Raw genomic sequence first — 13,561 nt, 5'->3', positions numbered from 1 at the left:
CTTTTTAAATTTCTAATAACGGTCTGTTCATGACTCCCTGAGACTCAACCACACTCTGAGTGTTTCCAAATTGAATTACCCACTCAACAAACTACCTCTTAGATTACTTTTGCAGGCAGTTAATCTCACTGGGGATTTTAATTTTTCCTAAATCCACTTTGAATTTCTGACCTCTCTGTATTGATTTTATTAGACACTTGGAATTTTAAAAATGTAAGCAATAAACTTTTAAAGAGTGCTTACAAATTTCGGAATAATGTCTATACCTGTATTCTAATGGTAGCATCATGTCAGAAGTTTTGCACTGTAATTATTTTAGTAATTGGAGAATATTTTCAAAATGTATACTGTGTTAAAAGATCATTCCAAATGAAATTATGATAAACAACAAGCATGCCTTATAATCTTTCCCAAAACATGTTTAGTCTTACTGGCATTTTCATCTTTTTGCATCTCAACTCTAGCTACTCTTGATTTTACCTTCACCTTCTAGACATAAGACGATTCCTGTTTTGCTAACCCAATGTAATTCCCCTTGCTGGTCACTAATTGTTTCCCTTTTTAAAAAATAATCCCTGGCTGTTTTAAAAGGTCTAAAATATAGGTGTTTTTATTGTACTGATTAATAATCAACGTTTGCATTTTAATGAAGATTACATTTCTAATCCATTTATCTAGGTAATTCTTTGGTCAGTCTTTGTTCAAGCATTTCACATTGTGGAACTACTTCAAAATAACCACCTGAAGGAAGCAAATGCTAACCTAGCTGTTAGTTCAACGTTATGAAACTTTGTTATAAAACTTTTATAAGAAGCATGAGATAAAAAAGCGATAATAGCAAAATTAGTAGTAACATCATGGATGGGCACTGCATTAAGAAGGGCTTTGTACTTAAAACAAGAAAAGGTTCTCAACAACCCCATTAAAAAGTGGGAAAAAGACATGAATAGAAGCTTTTCAAAAGAAGATAGACAAATGGCCAATAAACATATGATAAAAGGCTCAACATCACTAATCATCAAGGAAATGCAAATCAAAACCACAATGAGATATCACCTTACCCCTGTCAGAATGACCATTATTAAAAAGTCAAAAAATGATAGATGCTGGTGTGGATGTGGACAGAAAGGAATGCTTATACACTCTTGGTGGGACTGCAAAACAGTACCAGCTCTATGGAAAATGGTATGGAGGTTTCTCAAAGAACGAAAAGTAGACCTACCATTCTATCCAGCAATCCCACCTCTGGGTATCTACCCAAAGGAAAAGAAGTCATTTTATCAAAAAGACAGCTGTACTCAAATGTTTACTGTCTCAAAATTCACAGTTGCAAAGATGTGGAATCAACCTAAGTGCCCATCAATTCATTTGTGGATTGAGGAAATATGGGGGAATATACACACACACACACACACACACACACACACACACACACACACACATATATATATTGGAGTACTACTCAGCCATAAAAAGGAATGAAGTAATGCCATTTGCAGCAACTTGGATGGAACTGGAGAACATGATCCTAAGTAATATATCTCAGGAATGGAAAAACAAACACCACACATAGATTTATTTTTTACAATAATTTATAGATCACCACTGGAAATAATAGCCGGGACTGCTCAGAGACATCAGAAAGTGTGCTAATTTGTATTTACATTACTTTATTATGCTGGAATCAAAAAGGACTACATTTCCATGACTGGCCTGATTTGGAAAGACATGTGGAGAGATCACTCAGCATTCATCCTTGGCGAGAAAAAATAGCTCCCAATTCCAGGAAAAACACTAAGGAAGAGTTGGCTGGATGAGGGCGATAAGCATTTTAAGAAAATTCACTAGGTAGGCTATATTAACTTCACTAATGCAGCTTAGATTTCAGTTATCATTACAGTTGAAGGCCCAGCTCCCCCATTTACTTCCTGAGTTCTCTCAGGCAAATCATATAACTTCTCTTTATCTCAGTTCTCATATCTGTAAATGGAGTTGATATATTACCATTCTCTTTTACAACCTCATCCCCTACCTCCAAATGTAAATGAAATACTCTTTGGTGATTGTTTGAAAACTGTAAAAGTCTATATAAATGGAAAGAGTTGATATTCTTATGACTATCATTATTAATCATATAATAATGATTATAACTATTCAACTCTTACCATGAACAAGTACTGCTCTGAGTGGTTTGCATGGATTCTCTCACTTAATTCTCAACAACAGCAATTCCATGAAGTAGGTACTACTATTTTCCCTATTTGACAGATGAGGAAACTCTATCTCAGAAAGGTTAAATAATTTATCCAAGGTCTCATAGCTAGTAGATGCTAAAGCCAATCTTGGACTCTTAGCAGCCTGATTTAAAGACTGTACTATTAAATAAACTATAACTTCTGTAATGAAAAATACATTGACTGAGATTAATGAGAGATTAGACAGTGCATAAGATTAGATTAGTAGATGTAAAGACAAAGCATTAAATACAAAATGAAACAGAATGGAGAATTTTAAAATATGATCAAAATATCAGTGAGCCATAGGCAACTTCAAGTGGCCTAATTTGAGTGTTGTTGAAATCTGTAAAGGTTAAAAAATAAAATAAAATAAATTAAAATAAGGTGAGGAAAGAAAAATATTTAAAGTAGTAATGGGCCAAAATTTTTCCAGATTAGATAACCAAAAATGTATAGATCCAAGAATCTTGATAAACTCCAAAGTAAGGGAAAAAAAAAAAAACTATTTTAACTAGAGCAATATCCATTGTAATCTAATTGCTCAAAATCAATGACAAGGAAAAAAACAGCCATGAAACAAAGAAAAAAAAAAACAACACATGTTATGTTGAAAAAAAGAAAAGACATAAAGATGTCAAAAGACTTCATGTCAGAAATAGTGCAAGTGAGCAAACACCTCTGCTCTAGGCTCTCCTATTTAGGGCTTGTTTAGAGAATGATCTGTGGAGTTCTGATAGAGCCCTACTACCATGAAATGACTGCATCTTCACAATGGGCAACCCACACTGGCAACTTTATTTTACATCACCCTAAACTATTTTTAAATGCCGACAAATAGGAAAAAATGAGAATAGGAAATTAAGAAAAAAGAATGTTATAGTAGGAAAGGTGGCTCTGAATTCTAGCTGAGGACTATGATGAAAATACAATGGTTATTTGAACCTATACATCTACACCTCATGTTTGTAAGGTCACAGGCCAAATGCTGCCTTGAAAGGGCTGAGAAGAGTCTAATGTTAATAAAATTTAAATTGATTGATAAGTTTTTATAAATTGGGACAACTTAAAGCAAGTATTCCAGTAATTTGTCAAATCAATCTAAAATTTGCAGATATATGAAACATAAATCTCTATTGTATAATGGGGGTAGAGATGGGAGTCTAAGCTAAACTAGTCAATGTGTTTTTCCACATTACCATGTGGCTAGATACAACTTTTACAATAATGAGGATAACTTGAGAAAATGAAAATGTACAGAAAACTCAATATATAATATTTAAGTTATTATCTTCAACTTCTTTCCTTACTCAACCTGATTAACAAAGCTGTTAAAATGGACTGATTAAAGTTTTCCCTCTCTCTTCACACCTACCATTATGGGAATGCTAAAGAAATAGTGATATACTATAACCAGCAAAAAGAAAATGGAAACTACCCAAATCAGCCTGAATAATCTATAAATTCTACTGAAAGTGTCCTCTTATATTCCAGATTATTTACTAGCTATTTGTGTTACTTTGCATGGTGGTATATGTTTCTGCCATTTATATTTGTAGATTGTCATTTGTGATTTTCTTTTCCCTCATTAAATTGCAGATCCCTGAAGATCTAAAGAGTAAAGGCTCTGGCATTTCCCAGACTACCATGCTGTATCCACGGCTTTGATACAATATTCTAAATCACAGAATTTGCTAACTTGGTACTCAACACCATGTCATATAGATCTAGCTTATCGATTATTTTTACTTACCTACTGTGTCACTGCCAGCAGCATTTGTCATGTAGTAATCAGGAATATAAGATGATTCCATACTGGGAAGTCAGCTGTTTTCACCTAGAGTCCTCTGAATCTTTTTCATCCTTTAACCAACACTGAATTAATCTACCCATATAATTACCTGAATCAGGAATCTGAAGATCCCAGTGCATTTACTTGATTTACCTCAAAATCAGTAACTCCAGAAAACTTTTTTTTTTCCTACACGGAGGAAGAAGTTAATTTCAGCCTCAAATACATCAACAGCCCTGAATATGATGGGCACACAGATTACTTATGTAATTCCTTAAATCTTCTGATAAACAGACCCATCAAAGCCTTCTAATCTATTTGTTGTAACCAGTTCCAAAATGTTTCAGCATGAAATTCCTTATCATGGAAATTAATTTGGTGTCTTAACATATTAAAGAAATTTTAAGGCCGGGCGCAGTGGCTCATGCCTGTAATCCTAGCACTCTGGGAGGCCGAGGCGGGCGAATTACTTGAGGTCAGGAGTTCAAAACCAGCCAGAGCAAGAGCGAGACCCCATCTCTACTATAAATAGAAAGAAATTAATTGGCCACCTCATATATATATAGAATAAATTAGCCGGGCATGGTGGCACATGCCTGTAGTCCCAGCTACTCGGGAGGCTGAGGCAGCAGGATTGCTTGAGCCCAGGAGTTTGAGGTTGCTGTGAGCTAGACTGACGCCACAGCACTCACTCTAGCCTGGGCAATGAAGCGAGACTCTGTCTCAAAAAAAAAAAAAAAAAAGAAAGAAATATTAATACTTAAAATGTTTATGACACACTAACATGGAATACAACTTGCTTTCCATCTGTCTGAATTACTGGCTTAGAAAATAAACCATTGTTTTATAACTTTATTTTAACCATAACACAATTTAAAATGAAAAAATATCTTAAACTGAGGTTGAATCTGTATGACAAAAATATATAATCTGAATATAGGTGATCCACTTATTCATTCAACAAATGTTTATTGAAATCCAACTATGAGCCTGAATTTGGTATTAGACAAGACAAAGTCCATAGCTTTATCAGGCTTACATTTTAGAGAGGGAAAATAATTAGTAAATTGGGGTTTTATTCCAAATATGTTAGAATGAGTTTAACCAGGACTTCAATAGTAAATACTGGGGGTGGGGTTAGGGAGCAGAAAGAGGAAAAAGTTAAACAACATAATGAGGAAATAGGAAGAAAACTCTAGAATGTGGGAGATTTCCTAAAATAGCTGGTCTCTTCTAAAAATCAATTTAATGGAAAAAAAATTATTTTAAGAAATAAAGATTTAAACAGACATAATTAAATGCCTTGTATGAACCTTGATTTAATCCTGATTCAATGAAAAACACATATATGAGGCTTCTTCTTAAAGTCTTAGAAAGATGGAATGCTCTGAAATTAGGTTTTAGTGATGGCTGTACAAATTTTATAAATTTGCAATAAATCATCAAGCTGTACACTTAAAATGAAGAATTTTCATGGTATAAAAATTCTACACTCAAAAAGTTGTAAAAAATTGGGGGGAAACATCTAAAATATCAAATATTGATTAAGTACTAGATGATACAGAATTATTTTTAAGTAGCTTAAACATGATAGTATTGAGGGTATGGAGAGTACCCTTATTTTTAGGCAATGCATGCTGAAAGATGTGCATGTGAAGCATCATAAGGTCTATAACTTACTTTCAAATTATGCAGCAAAACAGAGGAACCAAATACAACAAATGATAAAAGTTCTTGACTCTAGATTGTGGGTAGATAAGTGTCCACTGTAATGTTCTTTCAAGTTTTCCAAGCACTCAAAATTTTCATAATAAAAAGTTTGAAAACATATTTTTTAAGATAAAAAAGAGTCACTGGAGTCTATTTAGTATAATCTATTGTTATTGGCCATCTTAACAAACAAATTGGACATGATTACTGTATGATTTGATCAATTAGACAGAAATAGCTCAATTGCCTAAATTTGAATAAATTAAGTATATTAGAAACTAATTGATTATGAAGCTACAAATAGACTTGGCCTAATCATGTCTGCAGTAGCATAAATAGTCATAATGCAATTCACCTTTTCATTCTGCTGCTTATCTGTTCCACCTTTTATCTTTCAATTTTGGTAGGTTCACTTCTGCTATATGCAACATATAAAGTAAAGGATCCCTAATGCTCTTGGCATAAAAACCAAAGACCTTAACCGAGTCTTTGGGCTCCAACCTAAATAATCTGGTCCTGACTACCTCTTCTATCTTGCCTTCTGCCATACTCATCCTTTTCCCTCTCTGTACTCAAACTCAATGGCCTTTTTTCTTTCAGTATCCCTGATATCCCATATTCCGTCTGTCCAGGGCCTTATTCCCTAAGTGCAACATGAACATCATTTATTTAAAGAAGGTTTTCTTAATATCCTTGAAAAAGTTTGGTCTGATAATTATATTCTAATAGGACCTTGTACTTTTTAAATATTAATCACAATTATAATTATCTAATTATTTGTATAATAATTTTTTAACAGCATTTCCTCACACTAGATTATGGTTTCTATAAGGAAAGGATTTGTGCATATTGTCTATTCAAAACTCACCAATGAAGTTCTCAAAAAAAAATCAGCAAACACACTATTATTTCTCTCATTTAAAAACTAACAGAAACCATCTCTCTTAACCCAATTTCCTCATCATCTATTGCTTCATTTCTCTGCTTCCATTTTTAGCAAAACACCTGGAAAGAGCTGTTAATAGAATTTTCAATTCCCTTCCTCCCAGTCTCTCCTGAACTCACACCACTGGGGCTTTCACCTCAACCACTACGTGGGAACTTTTCTTATACAGGTCATTAATGATCTCTATGTCACTAAATCTAATGACCAATACTTTTTTATCTTAAGCTCGTCAATCAGCATCATTTCACAGAGTGGATCACTCCCTCTTCCTTGAAACACTTACCTCAATTGTCTTCCAAGATAGCACACACTCTTGTTTCCCCTTCACCTTTCCAACTGCCTCTTTTCAGTTTCCTTTTCAGGTTCTTCTACTTTGATCACAGATAAATGAGAAATGAGATAATGTTTGTTAAAATTCTTGCACCTACTTGGCAGTAAATTTTAGGTTAAACAACTAGAAGTTAAACTAACAAAAAATGTAACCAAATTTGAGGAGGTAGGCTGACCAGAATAAAAGAACAAAATAGTTCTTTTATTCAGAGAAACTAATCACTCTCCTAAGAAGGTTATGATTAGCACTTTCTCACGAGAAGTTATTTATTCAATTCTATCTACTATAAATAACTACAGATTGCTCCCTGCTCTCTTATTTTCTCTACCAATAATTGTTTACCTAGTGTATTCCTTCTTCAGTGCCAATTAAAACCCCTCTACCCTCAATCTAATCATTGTTCAAAAAAAACTATCTTTTTAAGCAAAATTCTGCCCAATACCTACATTGCTATTTTATAATTCAATTGTGCTTTAAACTTAACAAAGCAAATTAATGAAAGAGCGATATTTGGGTGATTTTTACAAAGTACAACTCATAATAATTTTCCCCACCCTAAACAATCTAAGAAATATTCATTTTCTGTTTTCCTCAGTATCCCTGAGATAGGAACTTGAAGTGTGATCCCAGGACCATGGGAGTCTCCAAGGTTCTCCTTTTTCTGACTACATTATTTGTGTGAGGCCATAATATCATCTCACAACAAACTGCATACGGAAGCAGATATGAGAATTAATGAATTATTATTGGGGCAGTAAAGAAATCTGAAAAATATAATCTCACTAAATATTTTTCATTTTGAAAATACAGAGTTTTAATAAAATGTTTTCTAGTAATGGCCTTATTCTTGGCATTTTCAAATCAGTTAAGTATTTTAAATATTTCTCAGTTTTAGTTTGAATACCACATTTATCAATAGCTATTATATATCAGATATCATTTACCACATGCTCCTTAAGGTCTTCAGTAATTTTGTAATAGTGTAAGGCAATCCTGAGACCAAAAAGTTTCAGAACAATTGCACTGAAAAAAAAGTTTCTCAAATAATGTCCACTGACCACCTGCATCAGAGTCATCTGGGATACTTGTTAATATTATAGGTTTTTGACTCCACAGAAGACCTACTAACTCATAATTTGGGGGAGACTGGTCATGAATTTACATTTTCAACATGGCCCCAAGGTGATTCATCTGTACACTAAAGTTAGAAAAATCAAAAGGAGAGGTATATCAAGTTCGGAGTGTGATGAATTCAAACCCCAGGTCTGCCACTTTCCGATTGTAACCGTAGTCAGTTATCATTCTTAAGCAACTTCCAGCTTTTAGTTTCCCCTCCCGTTATTTACGGAATCCTTTTCTAACTACATATCCTCAATTAAATAACTGATCATTTGTTCAGGAAGCTCGAAGTTTTTACATCAGGGAAGTTCCAGGGATAGCAGTCTGGGTCTTGTAGTCACTTTAAAAAATTGCACTTCATAGGAAACACACTTTTACTTAGATTGTCTTATTTGAGGTGGCTATGGGGAAATGATGGCAATTCTAGGGGCATACTCTTTTCCCAGGCTATTCCTCGGCTTCATCACTTACCTATTTGTTTCTGCTACTGAACAGGGAAGACCTCCCCAGAAGATTTTATTTTCTGTTCTTCACATTTGAGTGCTTGGCGCCATGAGGCTGGCAGCCATTTTGTCTTCCCCTAGCCCCGCCCCAAATCCGTTATCCTTATAAAGCTGCCATCTACTTCCTCAACGGAATACACAGTTCTGGCCAATCAGAGGCCTGGAACTGGTTATGACGGTTATCGATTCAGCCAGTTAACAGAAACCTAACAGAAACCCACAAAATGTCGCCCAGCAGTGAACAAACTCTTCAAAAATCACAGGGTTATTTAAAGAAGGAAAAATTCTCCTCTGTAGGGCAGTGCTGCTCAAGTTATAGTTCCCTACTCCTCAGGTTCAGAATCATACAGGGTGATTTTTAAAAATGCAGATTCCTGCGCTCTACCCTAGACCAAGTGTATTATAATCTCTGAGAGTAAGACTCAGGAATTTTTAAAATGTCCTCGGATTATTGTGGTAGAAACTAATGTCTGAAAACCATTGCCATAGGAAATACTTCATCAAAAAACAATAAAAGAATAGGAAAAATATACATATTCTGTTATCACCTAGTTCTTTTACTGATGATAAATGAACGGATGATGTCACCTACATGCCCTTCCAAAAAGACATAATAATATTTGCTTCCTTTCATGTAGACACTATCTACTTTTCTGCCAAAGTGCCAGTAATATCAGGATTGGTGAGGGTAATTCACACTCACTAACGGCATAAGATATCCAAGAATGCCCATTATTAGCTTATGATGGGAAATACTGCAAACGCATGATGCTCAGTTTGATAACCACCATATTTAGTAACTATTGGACAAAACACATAACAAAACAAAATTATAATCAGAGAGTTCCTTGGTGAACCTGGAATCATTAAAAAGGGAATCAGTAAATCTTATTAATGAGTACTGACTCAAGGTTTAATTTGATATTCTTATCCATATCCATCACTGAGATGGGGACTGTAATCAGGGCACTCCCTTTCCCAGATGTGATGGGAACCCACAACTACTTCTCCGATTTTCCCTACTGTGACTATTTTTTTTTCCTGATAGTTCAGTTTCTTGTTAAATAATTACATTTTACTTTTTAAATTTCTAATAACGGTCTGTTCATGACTCCCTGAGACTCAACCACACTCTGAGTGTTTCCAAATTGAATTACCCACTCAACAAACTACCTCTTAGATTACTTTTGCAGGCAGTTAATCTCACTGGGGATTTTAATTTTTCCTAAATCCACTTTGAATTTCTGACCTCTCTGTATTGATTTTATTAGACACTTGGAATTTTAAAAATGTAAGCAATAAACTTTTAAAGAGTGCTTACAAATTTCGGAATAATGTCTATACCTGTATTCTAATGGTAGCATCATGTCAGAAGTTTTGCACTGTAATTATTTTAGTAATTGGAGAATATTTTCAAAATGTATACTGTGTTAAAAGATCATTCCAAATGAAATTATGATAAACAACAAGCATGCCTTATAATCTTTCCCAAAACATGTTTAGTCTTACTGGCATTTTCATCTTTTTGCATCTCAACTCTAGCTACTCTTGATTTTACCTTCACCTTCTAGACATAAGACGATTCCTGTTTTGCTAACCCAATGTAATTCCCCTTGCTGGTCACTAATTGTTTCCCTTTTTAAAAAATAATCCCTGGCTGTTTTAAAAGGTCTAAAATATAGGTGTTTTTATTGTACTGATTAATAATCAACGTTTGCATTTTAATGAAGATTACATTTCTAATCCATTTATCTAGGTAATTCTTTGGTCAGTCTTTGTTCAAGCATTTCACATTGTGGAACTACTTCAAAATAACCACCTGAAGGAAGCAAATGCTAACCTAGCTGTTAGTTCAACGTTATGAAACTTTGTTATAAAACTTTTATAAGAAGCATGAGATAAAAAAGCGATAATAGCAAAATTAGTAGTAACATCATGGATGGGCACTGCATTAAGAAGGGCTTTGTACTTAAAACAAGAAAAGGTTCTCAACAACCCCATTAAAAAGTGGGAAAAAGACATGAATAGAAGCTTTTCAAAAGAAGATAGACAAATGGCCAATAAACATATGATAAAAGGCTCAACATCACTAATCATCAAGGAAATGCAAATCAAAACCACAATGAGATATCACCTTACCCCTGTCAGAATGACCATTATTAAAAAGTCAAAAAATGATAGATGCTGGTGTGGATGTGGACAGAAAGGAATGCTTATACACTCTTGGTGGGACTGCAAAACAGTACCAGCTCTATGGAAAATGGTATGGAGGTTTCTCAAAGAACGAAAAGTAGACCTACCATTCTATCCAGCAATCCCACCTCTGGGTATCTACCCAAAGGAAAAGAAGTCATTTTATCAAAAAGACAGCTGTACTCAAATGTTTACTGTCTCAAAATTCACAGTTGCAAAGATGTGGAATCAACCTAAGTGCCCATCAATTCATTTGTGGATTGAGGAAATATGGGGGAATACACACACACACACACACACACACACACACACACACACACACACATATATATTGGAGTACTACTCAGCCATAAAAAGGAATGAAGTAATGCCATTTGCAGCAACTTGGATGGAACTGGAGAACATGATCCTAAGTAATATATCTCAGGAATGGAAAAACAAACACCACATATAGTCTCTAATAACTGAGAGCTAATTGATGGGCACACATCGGCACAAAGGGATGTAAATGTCATAGGGAATCAAGAAGGGGGGAGAGGGGAGAAAAGGAGGGGTAAAAACCTACCTATCAGATAAAATGAACACTATTTGGGTGATGGGCTCACTAAAATCCCCAACTTAAGCATTATAAAAGGTATCCATATAACAAAAACATTTGTACCCCCTTAATATTTTGAAAATTTTTTTAAAAAGGGTTCTAATATTACATCTCACATATACTAGCTGTCCAACTATATGCTGGTCTTTTAGCCTCTATTACTCTAGTCTTCACATTGATAAAATGAGAAAAGCAATCTGTATTTTATGACTTTTTGTAAAAACCCAATATGGTACTATTTGTTATATGGTACTATTTGTTATATGGTACTATATGTGAACTCTATGTGAACACACTTCAGAAATTTAAATGTATCATACTGATGTAATATAATTTCATATTATTAGAATTGTTAATATTAAGAATTGTCATGTCATAATACCATAGGCACATAAAGAGAGAACCATGACTCCATTTAACAAAAATTTGAAAGCATGTTTTGAAATTAAGGAATAATATCTAAATAACATCACCCCCCACACACACACACAAACTTTCTTTTCTCTCATTGATAAGCTTTTAGGAGGGTTTTATAAATAATACAGACTGCCATGCAAATGCTGTACACTGGGTATGCCGAGCTTGCATGCATATTATTCTTTACTCTTTTCTCTCTGTCCATTCCATCTTTGACACTGCCAACTCAAGTTCCCTACCTTAAAAAAAGGCTGATTTGATCAGCCCCTAATGTTTATTTAATTAAATTCCAATTCATTAGTTTGGCAGAAAGACCCTGGCCTCAACTTCCTTCTCCAAACTCATCTCCCTGTAACTTTCTTCCCCTTATTCTCTTCTCTTCCTGAGTCTATCACTTTGACCTCTTTGCTACAGCCACAAAAAATACCCTAGCACTCCCTAAATATTGAAATCTTTTCTAATTCTTTGACTTTGAACAAGCATGTTGTTTAGTTGAGCTGGAAAGCTTTCATTTAATCCCAGAGTTTCCAGATCTACCTAATAGTACACAATTTATTTCTATTCTATATTTCCATGGCATGTTGTTCACTCATTCATTTGTAGAATATTTACTGAGTGTCTATTATGTTCCCAGCACTGTGCTAGGAAATGCTGGTGACATAGAAATTAACAATACAATCATGGTCCCTAATTGCATAGATTTTATGGATGCTTATATTAAATAAAGAATCCACAAATAACTACATAATTAAAACTGTAATAGTGCCATAAAGAAAATGTATAGGATTCCATGACAGCATATAACTAGTACCTTTACGGCAGCAATAATGATCTACTCATCTATTATTTCCCATGCTTTCAAACACATAAGAAGTATGAGATATATATGGTTATTTATTCAAATTAAATTATATAGCCAATTTTAGTAGCAATTTCATCACAACTCTTAAGTATATAATCGATTCAAAGCAAAAACAAAAGACCTATTCAGTAATCTAAATGTTTTGTCTTTATAAGACAAGTGGTAATTCAACATTTTTTTTGACTGAATTGGCATACTCACTACATATTGTCACTGATCTTTTGAAGTCAGAAGCAAATGGAACATAAATTATCATAAAAATACACAGATGATAGAACTTTCATTTATGGGTGAGAAATCAGGAAATCCTTTCCCCAAAAGCACTACAGGTTGAATATCCCTAATCTGAAAATCAGAAATCCAAAATGCTCCCAAACCTGAAACTTTTTGAGTGCCAAAATGACACTTATACAAAATGCTCACTAGAGCATTTTGGATTTCAGATATTTGGATTAGAGCTGTTGCACCAGTAAGTATAATGCAAATATTCCAAAATTTGAAAAAATCTGAAATCCAAAACACTTCTCATTGCAAGTAATTCAGACGAGTGATACTCAACCTGTACAAACCTGGACAGACTTAGCAAAAGGAACCATCTCAGCACTGTGGAAATTGAGCAAAAACAAACATCCATTTGAAAAACATTTATGCTTGAAAAATTGCTGACCTTGGGATAAGAACAGTGGGTATATGTAGCCCACTATGAGAGCTGTTCCCATACATCCCGCCCCCAGCTCATTTGGATCAGAGTTTCTGCCAGGACTTCACTGAAAACCACAAAGCACTGCTGAGAAAAATTTAAAAAATATGTATGTAAATAAATGAAGAGATACTTCATGTTCTTGAGTTGGAAGAT

Source organism: Microcebus murinus, chromosome X (assembly GCF_040939455.1).
Source record: "Microcebus murinus isolate Inina chromosome X, M.murinus_Inina_mat1.0, whole genome shotgun sequence".
Lineage (NCBI taxonomy): Eukaryota > Metazoa > Chordata > Mammalia > Primates > Cheirogaleidae > Microcebus > Microcebus murinus.
This window is presented reverse-complemented; position numbering follows the sequence as displayed.